The 13,120-nt window shown below is 35.4% G+C and overlaps 1 non-coding gene across 1 annotated transcript; it reads left to right on the forward strand.

Annotated features, from left to right (window-relative positions):
* Window positions 1–1,798: 1,798 nt before the first annotated feature.
* LOC132651827 (U6 spliceosomal RNA) lies at window positions 1,799–1,905 on the forward strand. The gene has a single exon (XR_009589387.1). It is a non-coding gene; the product is annotated as a U6 spliceosomal RNA (small nuclear RNA).
* Window positions 1,906–13,120: the final 11,215 nt, after the last annotated feature.

The following is a 13,120-nucleotide window of genomic DNA, read 5'->3' on the forward strand; positions in this document are numbered from 1 at the left end:
GACTTGTTTGTTGAAAAAATAAAAGATCACTGAGTGTTAAAGGAGAGCTGAAGGGCAAGATATTTTTTTGACAGCTGGTGATGTTCCATACTAGTGTTGCCAACACTCTAAGAACAGGGGTTCCTTGGCTGATATGGCTTAATTGCAGCTGTTTTATACTCAGTTGTCTGAGAGCAAACCTCCTGGTCCTAGGGTTACAGTTACACCTGGGTGTTCAGAACAGTGAAATGGGTCCTTGTAGTATGCCTAAGACACAAGAGCAGCAGTGTTTCCTAATGTGGTCCTCCATAGAAACCCTCTAATCATAGTGGTAGTACCAGGACTGTTTGTTCAAAGGAGCCACCTGTGCTCATGGGGTCTGAGGTAGCTGGGTATGTAGTAGTTCATGGATAAGATGCTCTTCTACATAATGAGTTCCTCAAAAGCATGCCTTACATAGTCAAATATTGCTCTCCTTTAGCGGAATCTTTTCTGTGTTAAAAGTCATTGTAAAATATGTTAACACATTAGTTTTATTGATTATGTGGGAATATCATATAATGTACGTTACACTCCATTTCCATTGCTCCCAGGTTCAAATTCCTACCGATGTGCCAGACTAAAACCTTTTTTCTTTAAAATAAATCAACTGATGTGTGTGTTAATCAAATACTCAGTAAATCATGATCAGAGTCTCAGTGCTAACTCCCTAACTCCCTTAAAGAAAACTGAGTTCATCATTGCCACAACCTGGCACACCCCCCAAAACAAACCATCAGTCCTGAAAAGCACTATTCTTCATCATCTTGATCATATATATATATATATATATATATATATATATATATATATTGATTTGTTCACTCCATCTCTGCTGCACCCTCCTTCTTCTTCCAGTCCCACACACCCTCTTTCTTCTATCTTATAACCTTACTCTAGTTCCCTGATTGGGGAGATCCTCCTCACCCTTCTATCTGACCCTTTCTTACCAGGTTTCACCAAGGCTGGCTGCATCATCTTCTTCTATGGCCTGATTCTCAGGGCAAAGTTCCCCTTGTGTCCTCAATTTCATCTATTAATGACACTCTTCTTTCCTCTCCTGCATGCTTCCCATAACTCTGAGTAGAGTGAGAGTTTCACAGGCAAACCCCGTCTAGAGTTGATTGATTTAAGGTCTCTCTCTGCATGTTACAGGAGTGTGGGTCTCTGTATGCAATCCCATTTGATACAGAAAGAAGCATTTCTGTGGATAAAAGGACATGACCCTGATCTATCAGATGAGGGTTGAGTGCAGTATGTTTTAATTACAACAATCTGAGTGGCTTGACAATTTCCATAGAATGCCCTGTTCCAACAATTCAATTAAATGCCACCCAAATTCCCTAGTTGAAGCCTGGTTTGGTTACAATAGCCTATTGGAACTTTAACTCCCATTGTTGTGTGTCGGCAATTTTGTTACTTCACCGAGGATGATATTTTTCTGAAAATTTATGGTGTCATTTTCTTAACTGAATAATATTCTCTTATAGAAATATTCCACATTTTTCCCAAAGGAGATTGTCAGTCCTGTGATTTAGTCCTTTAAGTTGTTGGTACGTTAATCATTGTATTAAGTGAGAAACTATCAAGATAAGCAATGTCCCAATTAAACACTTTTCGTTTGAAAATTTTCCTGGGTCAGGGAGGATTTTAACAGAAAATAATTCACTGACTGAGGACATATCTGTGCATTTAACAAATAATATTGGCATCTTTGATGATGTGAATCACATGTCAAGGACTCGTGATTATACCAATGATCACTTGAAAAAAATATGCTGTGCTCTCTTCTGCAGCACATAAATTAAAATTACAACAATACTGAAAAGATTAGCATCGCCCCTGTGCAAGGATGGCATGCAAATTCATGTAGCGTTCCATATTTTTTGGGGGAAATTAAAGAAAATACAAATAGAGGAAATTGTGGAGAGAAAAAACTTAGGAAAGAAAACAGGAACTACAGAGGTAATAATAATCAATAGACTGCAAGAAATGGAAGAAATAATCTCAGGTGTGGAAGAAGCATTGGAAGCAATCGATGTATCTGTCAAAGAAAATGTTAAATCTAAAATATTCCTGACACAGACCATCCAAGAAATTCAAGACAACATAAGAAGACAAAAACCTAAGAATAATAAGCGTAGAGGAAAAATAAGATTCCTTCCCCCAAGGTCCAGGAAATAGTTTGGACTACATGATTGAAGAAAATGTCCCCAATTTAAAGGAGAGGCCAATAAGAATATCAAAGGTCTACAGAACACCCTATAAATTAGTCTAGAAAAGAAAATCCTCCCACTCCATCATAATCAAAACAATAAGTATGCAGAAGAAAAAAAATTACTAAAAGCTGCAAAGGAAAGAGACCAAGTAACATATAATGGCAAACCCATCAGAATCACATCTGACTTCTCAGTAGAGACTGGGAAAGCCAGAAGGGCCTGGACAAATACCAGAAGTCATTCCAGGCAGTACTATACACAGTAAAACTATCAGTACTCATAGATAGAGAAAACAAGATATTCAATGACAAAAACAAATTTCAACAATACCTACACAGAAATCCAGCATTATAGAAGACACTAGAAGGAAAAATAGAACCCAATAAATTAGCTACTTTCAAGAAAACACAGGAAATAATTAACGTCACTACAGTAAAACAAAAAGCAACCAAGCAGACAAACTTACTACCACAGTCAACATCAAAATCAAAGGATCTAACAGGCACGGTTCATTAATCTTTCTCACCATCAATGGACTCAATTCTCCAATAAAAAGACACAAACCAACAGAATGGATGCTTAAACAAGACCCAGCAATCTGTTGCATAGAAAAAGCACACATAAGTCATAAAAGTAGACATTACTTGAGGGCAAAGGGCTGGAAGACAGTTTTCCAAGCAAATGTACCCAAGAAGCAAGCAGGAGTAGCCATCCTAATATCTAATAAAGTAGATTTTCAACCAAAATCAATCAAAAGAGATAGAGAAGGACACTTCATACTCATAAAAGAAAAAATCCACCAGGAAGTTATCACAATCCTGAACATCTATGCCCCAAATGCAAGGGCACCCACATTTGTGATAGAAACTTTAATAAAACATAGACCCCTACACATTAATGGCGGGAGACTTCAACACCCCACTCTCAACAAAGGAAGGTCAACAAAAGAGAAATTAAACAAAGAAACAATGTCTCTAACAGAGGTCATGAATCATATGGATCTAAGAGACATTTACAGAACCTTACCCCCAAACACAAAAAGAATTTACTTTCTTCTCAGCATCTCATGGAACCTTCTCCAAAATAGACCATATGGTTGGTCACAAAGTTTGAAATACAGCCTCAAAAGATAACAAGAAGTTTGAAATACTCCTTTGTATTTTATCTGATCACTATAAAATCAAGCTTGACCTCAAAATCAACAGAAATAGCAAAAAGCCTACACACCCATGGAAACTGAACAACTTGCTACTAAATGACAGGTGGATCAGGGAAGAAATAAAAAAATGGTCTTTTAGAATTCAATGAAAATGAAGGCACGACATTGAAACTAATGGGACACAATGAAAGCGGTAAAAAGAGGAAAGTTCATAGCACTAAGTGCCTTTAAGAAGAAATTCGAGACAGCTCATTTAAGGAACTTAATGGATCACATAAAATCTGTAGGAAAATAAAAACAAAAAACGAAGAAGCAGATAACGAAAAAGGAATAGATGGCTGGAAATAATCAAACTCAGGGATGGAATTAATCAATTAGAACCAAATAAAGCTATTCAAAGAATCAATGAAACCAAGAGCTGGTTCTTTGAGAAAATCAACAAGATAGACAAACCCTTATCCAAACTAACTAAAAGGCAGGGAGAAAACATCAAAATCAGAAATGAAAATGAGAACATGACTTCAGACACTAAGGAAATCCAAACAATCAGTAGGACTTATTTCAAAAGTCTATATGCCAAAAAAATTGAAAATCTAAATGAAATGGATAATTTTCTTGATCAATTCCACTTACCAAAGCTGAGTCAAGACCAGGTAAATCACTTAAAGAGTCCTATATCCCCTAAGGAAATAGAAGCAGTAATTAAAGTCTTCCATCCAAAAAAAAAAGCTCAGGACCATTTCAGGTTTGAGGGCAGAATTCTGCTAGACTTTCATAGAAGAGCTAACTGCAGTTCTCTTCAACCTATTATGCCAAATAGAAAGAGAAGGAACACTACCAAAATCATAGTATGAAGCCACAGTCACCTTGGTAACTAAACCTCACAAAGACCCAACCAAGAAAGAGCATTTCAGGCCAATCTTTATGAAAATTGATGCAAAAATACTCAACAAAATAATTGCAAACCAAATACAATAAGAAATCAAAGATATTATCCACTATGTCCAAGTAGGCTTCATCCCAGGTAGGCAATATATGGAAATATATATAGGTTCAATATATGGAAATCCATCAATGCGACCCACCCTAGTAAAAGGAAAAAACAAAAACAATACATGATGATCTCCTTAGATGATGAAAAGCATTTGACAAAAATCTAACATCCATTCATGTTTTAAAGTATTGGAGAGATCAGGGATACAATACACATATCTAAACATAATAAAGGCAATATACAGCAGGCCTATAGCCAACATCACAGTAAACAGAGAGAAGCTTAAATCTGTCCCACTGAAATCAGGGGAAAGGCAAGGCTGCCCACTCTCTTCATATCTCTTAAACATAGTTCTGGAAGTTCTTCCTAAAGCTGTAAAACAATTAAAGGAGATCAAGGGGATACAGATTGGAAAGGAAGAAGTCAAATTATCACTATTTGCAGATGATATGATAGTATATATGAGTGACCCCAAAAACTCTACCAGGGAACTCATAAAGCTGATAAACACCTTCAGCAAAGTGGCCAGATACAAAATTAACTCAAAAAATCAGTAGCACTCCTGTATACAAAAGACAAAAGGGCTGAAAAAGAAATTAGAGAAAAAACACCCTTCACAATAGCCACAAATGACATAAAGTACCTTGGTGTAACCCTAACCAAGCAAGTCAAAGACTTGTTTGAAAAAAAATTTCAAATCAGAAGGAAGATTTCAAAGTATCATTGTTTGTAGATGATATGATACCTGGGTAAACCCAAAAATTATTCCAGGGAACTCCTACAACTGATAATGACCTGCAGCAATGTAGCTTGATACATAATTCACTCAAAAATTCATAGACCTCTATGCAAAAGACAAAATGGCTGAGAAAGACATTAGGGAAAGAAAATCCTTCAAAAAAGCAACAAAAGACATAAAGTACATTGGTCTAACCCTAACCAAGCAAGTAAAAAACTTCTATGTTAAAAATTCAAGATTCTGAAGAAAGAATTAGAAGAACATACCAGAAGATGGAAAAAATCTCCCATGCTCATGACTTGGCAGGATTAACATAGTAAAAAAGACCATCTTACCAAAAGCAATCTACAGATTCAATGCAATTGCCCTCAAATTACCAACACAATTCTTTACAGATTTAGATAGAAAAATTCTCAACTTCATTTGGAAAAACAAGAAAGCAGGAATTACTAAAATAATTTTTCGCAGTAAAAACCTTCTGGCAGTATCTCCATTTATGATCTCAAGCGGTGCAATAGAGCAACAGTAATAAAAACGGCATGGTACTGGCAGAGAAACAGACTGGTGGATCAATGGAACCAAATAGAAGACCCAGACATAAATCCACATACTTATGGATACCTGATCTTTGACAAAGATGCCAAAAACATACAATAGAAAAAAAGATAGCATCTTGAACAAATAATGCTTTTCCAAGTTGATGTCTACATGCAGAAAAATATAAATAGAAACATACTTATCACCCTGCACAAAATTAGAGTGTGGGTGGATCAAAGACCTCAACATAAAACCAAACACATTAAATAGGTTAGAAGAAAAATTGTGGAAGAGCCTTGAATTCATTGGCACAGGAGACAACTTCCTGAAGAGAACACCAATGGCATAGGCTCTAAGTGCAAAAATCAATGAACGGGAACTCGTTGAAAGGTTTCTGTAAAGTAAAGGACACAGTCATCAAAACAAAACAAATGCATACAGATTGGGAAAGAATCTTCAGGAAGCATCTATGTGACAGAAGGCTAATATCCAGTATATTTAAAGAAGTAAAAAGGTTGAAAAGCAACAAATCAAGATATCCAATTAAAAAATGGGGAACAGAGCTAAACAAAGAATTCTCCATAGAACAATATGGAATGGTAGAGAAACAGTTAAAGAAATGCACAACATCATTAAGCATCAAGGAAATGCAAATCAAAATGAAAATGAGATTTCACATTAATCCCCTCAGAATGGTCAAGATCAAAACTAAAGTGACATCACATGCTGGAGAGGTTTTGACAAAGGGGAACCCTCCTCCTCTGCTGGTGTGAATGTAAATTGTACCAGTGCTGGTGGGAATATGAACTTGTACAAGCTCTCTGGAAATCAATCTGGCGTTTATGAGACAATGAAAAGTAGCTCATCCTCAAGATACAGTTCTACCACTCCTAGGCATATATCCAAATAGCTCAAGTACAGAAAAAGGACTTTTGCTCAACCATGTTTGTGAGACCCTTATTTGTAATAGCCAGAACCTGGAAACAACCTAGCTGCCCCTCAACTGAAAAATGGATACAGGAATTTTGTTACATCTGTAAAACGGAATATTACTCAGCAATAAAAAAACAAGGACCTTATTCATGAAATTTGCAGGTAAATGGAGGGAAATGGAAGTGAGCTATCCCAGAAGCAGAAAGACACACATGGTATACACTCACTCATATAGACATATAATATAATATAAACCTACTAAAATCTGTACACCTAAAGAAACTAATCAAGAGGGAGGACTCTTGATAATAATTTCAATTCCTATCTAGAAATTAAAAAAGGATGGACATTAGAAGAAGGAGAAAAAGGGAACAAGTCAGGAGCCTGACACAGAGGACCTCTGAAAGGCTCTGCCCTGTAGACTATCAGTGCAGATGCTGAGACCTATGGGCAACTTTTGGGCAGAGTGCAGGGAATCTTATGAAAATATTGGGAAAAAGTACGATCTGGAGAGGACAGGAATTCCACAAGTGGAGCAACAGAACCAAAAATATCTGAGCACAGGGGTCTTTCCTGAAACTGATATTCCAACCAAGGACCATTCATGGTGACAACCTAAGACCCCTACACAGATGTAGCCCATGGCAGTTCAATATCCAAGTGGGTTCCATTGTAATAGGAACAGGGATTGTGTTTTACATGAACTGATTGTCCTGCTCTTTAATTAACTCCCCATGAGGGGGAAGCAGCATTACCAGGCTACAGCATAATACAGTGTAGCCATTCCTGATGAGACCTAAGTGACTAGGATTAGGAGGAAGGAAAAGAAGATCTCCCTTATCATTGGACTTAGAGAGGAGCCTCCATGCCAAAGGTGGATGAAGAGAGGGTTTGGGATGGGAGGAGGGTGGGAATCACAGGGAGATGCAAAGTGAATAAAGTATAATTAATAAAGAATTAAAAATAAAGATTGTGATGTCATAATTACATTATATTATAACATGATGTCATTATTGCATTGTAATGTCATAATAGCATAGTGATATCACAATACATTTTCACATTATAATTCCATTGTGATGTTATCATAGCATTGAGATGTCCTATTACCATTGTGAAGTAATAACAGAATTGTAATGTCATAATTCCATTGTGATGTCATAAAACCTTTGTGATTTCATAGTAGCATTGTGATGTTTAATAGCATTGTGATGTTACAATAGCATTGTGTTGTCACAAACGTATATTGAAGTCATAACCCTATTGTGATGTCATAATAACAATGTGAAGTCACCATAGCATTTTGATATCATAATACCATTGTGATGTCAAAATTCCATTTTGTTCTCATACCAGGCAATTTTATTAATGACTTCTTGAAAGAAATTCCTGAACTAAGATTCTTGGACAAGAAAAGTCATTCCTTGGTTGTGTGCTATCAGCTGCCCATACTGAGGCATATAGGGCTGCTCACCCTTTCCCACAAGCATGCTGTGACCTACAAAGTGGTCAGTGAGTAACCCTCCTGTTCCTGGGGTTTACAGTTATACCTGGGCTTCAGGACAGAGAAATGGGTCCATGCTGTATGCGTAGGACACAAGAGTAACTATATTCCCTTCAGTAGTGGTCCAGACAATCCCTCTAAAGGTAGTTTTAGTGCCAGGACTGCTTGTTGAGAGGAATCTTTTCTCCATTTTCACAGTCATTGTATAAGTTGTCACCATATATTTTTACTGATTATGTGGAAATTTCATAAAATATACAATACAATACCTTTTCAATTGCTCCTATGTTCAAATTCCTACCCATGTGTTAGCATTAAAAATATTTAAAATAGACCAATTCTATAATGTGTTGTTCATGTACTCATTGGAATATGATCAAAGTCTCAGTCCAAGTTAAAAATAACTGAGTTCATCCATGCTGTACCCTGCAACCATCTCCAAGAGAAAGCCATCAGTCCTGAAGAGGTCTATACTTCATCCCCTTCTTGATCACAGTTTTTCTTGTGTATTTATTTATTATTATTTGTTCACTTTGTATCCCCTCTGCTGCCCCGCCTTCTTCTCCTTGCAGTACCACCCTTCTTCTAACCATATGCCCTTTCATTCTCTGATAGGGGAGTTCCTCCTCACCCTTCTATCTAAACCTAGCTTGTCAGATCTCATCAAGGCTGGCTGGATCAGCTTTCTCTGTAACCTAGTTCTCACTGCATTGTTCTCTTTGTGTCCTCAATTACCTCTACTTAGGACACTCTTCATGCCTCCTCTCCTGCAGGCTTCCCAGATCTCTGAGGAAGGGAGAATTTCATAGGGAAATCCCATTTAGAGCTGGGAGTTTTAAGGTCTCTCTGTGCATAATATCAGGCTTTGGGTCTCTGTATGCAATCCCATCTCTGTGGATTCAAGAATAAGGCACGGATCTATCAGCTGAGGGCAGAAAGCAACATATTTAAATAACAACAGCCTGGGTTGCTGTAAAATTAAATTAGGATGCCTGGCACAACAACTCAATTAACTGCTACCCAAAACTCCTATTGGCACACTGGTTGGATCACAATTGATGGCCTATTGGAGGTTTATCCCCCACTATTAGGAGATCTCCTAATATGTAAACACATAATATATTTGTCTTTCTGCATTTTAAGTACTTCATGCAGGTTAATTTTTCCTGTTTCATTCCATTTGAAAATATAATTTTCTTAGCTGAATAATACTCCATTATAGAAATATTCCAAAATTTTCCAAAAAGAGATTGTCAGTCCTCTTCTTTAGACCTTAGAAGTTGCTGGGACTTTAATCATTGTATTGAATTAAAAACTATCAGGATAACTATGTTCTTTTAGCTTAGAAGTCCCCCATCTTCTTCCACTTTCTGATGATTTGAATTGCAATGTTCCCTTAAAGCTCTTTAGTTACATGTGTTTTCCCCAGTAAGGAAATGTCTGGGAGTGGTTAGAAGTTATGGCCGTGTTAGATAACATAATTCCTATTGGAGATATATTACAGGAGGGTGTGCTTTGAAGTTGATATGCCAATGATGTATAGAATTACCAGATGTAATTCTCTGTCAATTTATATCTTAGTTTTTGTTGGTCTCAGTCTCTCTATTTCTGTATCTGTCTCTCTAGCTCTTTCTCTTTCTGTCTCCTTATCTTTGCCTGCCACATATGGTTCACTGTGAAAAGCTCTCAGTTTAGCTGAAGTACTATAACAAGATGACTGCTTGATGACATGGAATCCTTGATGGCCTTTGTAAAAATATGAGCAAGTTCTCAATTAAATGCTCTTTGTTCAAAGATTTGCCTTGGTCAGGGACCATTTTCTCAGTAAGTAAATCATGCACTGAGGACATATCTGTGCATTGACAAATATAATGGTATCTGTGATAATGTAAAAGTCACATGTCAAGGACACATGACTTTATTAATGACCTCTAGAAATAGATATATGACACATTTGCTGGACTAAGAGTCGTGGACACAGGAAATGTCATCTCTGGGTTGTGTGATCTCATCTGCCCAGATTGAGGCATGTGGGGCTTCTCACCCTTTCTCTCAAGTAGGCTGTCCAGTTGTCCCTTTTAATAACTGGCTCCTGAAACTCTTACTTGTTTTTATGACATCATTCTCCTTCTCAACCAGCACCTGAAAGCATCTTGAGGTTTTCATGGAAATGAGTAAAGAAACTTTCCTCAGTTTCAAGTAACTCTGATCCTGTGAGTTTTTCTTGTGAAACCTAACAAGCATTTATCACATCCCACACCATTAGTATTTTTACCTCTGTGACAATGATAGGTAAGAAATGACAGCATGTAGATGTCATACCACTGTGTTATCCTAATAGCTCTGTGATATCATAATATCTTTGTGATGTCATAATACAATTTTGATGGCATAAAATCATTGTGAGATCATAAAAGCATTGTGATATCATAAAAGCATAGTGATGTCACAATAATTTTGTGGTATCATAACAGCATTGTAATGTCATCTTAGCATTGTGAACTAATAACACCATTGTGATATCATAATACCATTGTGATATATCATTGTTATGCCATTTAACAGCATTTAGATGAAATACCATTATGATGTCATAATAGCACTGTGAAATCATCATAGCATTGTGATGTCCTAATATCATTGTGAAATCATAAAATTTTGAAGTCATAAAAGCATTTTGATGTCAAAATTCCACTGTAATGTCATTCCACAATCATGTCTTAATAGTATTGTGATGTCATAATAGCATTGAAAGGTGATTATGAATTTTGATGTCATGATGCCACTGTGATTTCATGATGCCATAGTGATGTCATGATAACACTATGATGTCTTAATATCACTATGAAGTCATACAGTTGTGAAGTCATAACAGCATTTTGATGTCAAATTTCCATTGGGATATTATACCACAATCATGTGGTAATCGCATGTTGATGTTACGATACCATTGTGAAGTTATGATACAATTATAGCATTGAAATGTCATAATAGAATTGTGGAGTCTTAACACCATTGTGATGCATAATAGCATTGTGATGTCAAAATATCATTCTGATTTTGTGATAGAATCGTGATGTCATTTTACCATTGTATGTGATAATACCATTTTGAGTTCATAATAGCATTGTGATATTATAAGAGTTTTGTGATGTCATAATAACATTGTAAGGTCATAAAAGCATCATGATGTTAAAATAGCATTTTGAGATTGTAATACCATTGTGATGTCATAATACCATCGTGATGTTATAATAGCATTTTGACCAAATAATAACATTTTGATATAATAAAGACATTGTAATAGCATAGTTCCATTGTGATATCATAACACCATTATGATGTCTTATCATTGTGATGTCATAATCTCATTGTGATATCATAAAACCATTATGATGTCATATCATCGTGATGTCACAGTATAATTTAGATGTCATAGCATTCTGATGTCATAATGACATTTTGAGGTCATAAAGGCATTGTGATGTCATAACAGCATTGTGATGCCATAAAAATAGTAGGATATCATAATAGCTCGTGATGTCATTATGGAATTGTGATGTCATAATACATTTTTTGGTCATAATACCATTGTGATGTCATATCACTCTGATGTCATAATAGCATTTGATGTCATTCAATTGTGATGGCATAATACGTTTTAAGTCATAATAGCACAGTGATTTCATGAGACCATTTTGAGGTCATATAATATCATTCATGTTATATAATATCATTGTGATGTCATAATATTGTAACATCATAATAGCATTTTGAAGTCAAAATACCTTTGTGATATCATAATAACATTGTGAATTTGTATCATTGTTATGTTTTAATAGCATTGAGCTATCATAAAATATTTGTGAAGCCATAAGAGCATTGTGATGTTTTAATATCATTGTGAAGTCATAGCATTGTGAACTCAAAATTGAATTTTGCTATCAAAATTTCATTGTGGTATCATATCACAATCATGTTATAAAACTATTTGATATCATAATACTATTTTTATATCTTAATACCATTTTGAAGTCATAATAAAATTCCTTATGTCATAACACCTTTGTAATTTCATAATAGCATTGTGATGTCATAAAACAATTGTGATATCATAGCATGAAATCTTTGTGATGTCATATCATTGTGTTGTCATGGTATCATTGATATTTCATACAATTGTAATTTCAAAATAGCAATGAAATGTTATAATAGCATTTTGATATCATAACAACATTGTGAAATCACAATACCATTGATGTCAGATCATTGGAATGACATAATATCATTGTGATGTCATATTTTTCTGCAGTCATAATAGCTTCACAAATTTGTGATGTCCTAATACCATTGTGATGTCATACAATTGTGATGTCATAATAGCATTGTGAAGTTATAACACCATTGTGATGTCATAATAGCATTTTGAGGTCATAATGCCATTGTGGTGCCAAAATTCTATTGTGATTACATACCACAGTAATGTAGAAATACCATTGTGATGTTATATCACTGTAATGTCATAACAGAATTGAGATGTTATACTATTGGGATGTCATCATAGCATTGTGATTTCATAATACAATTGTGTAATCATAACACCATTGTGATATCCTATCACTGTGATATCATAATAACATTGAGATGTCATAAAAGCATTATGATATCATATCATTGTGTTGTCATAATTGCCATGAGATGTCATACGATTGTAATGCAATATAGCATCGTGATGTCATAATAGCATTGTGATTTAATATTACCATTGTGATGTCATCATAGCATTGTAATATCATAGTAGCATTGTGATGTTATAATATCATTGTCTTGTCATAATTTGATTGCATTGTCATGTTTCCCTTGTGAAGCCATCTCACTGGGATATCCTTTCACCATTTTTATGTTATAATACAATTGTGTTGTCATAATACCATTGTGATGCCATACCATTGGGGTGTTATAATTGTAAAGTCATAATATCATTGTAATATCACAATACCATTGCGAATTCATAATA

The sequence above is a fragment of the Meriones unguiculatus genome (genome assembly GCF_030254825.1).
Source record: "Meriones unguiculatus strain TT.TT164.6M chromosome Y unlocalized genomic scaffold, Bangor_MerUng_6.1 ChrY_unordered_Scaffold_25, whole genome shotgun sequence".
Lineage (NCBI taxonomy): Eukaryota > Metazoa > Chordata > Mammalia > Rodentia > Muridae > Meriones > Meriones unguiculatus.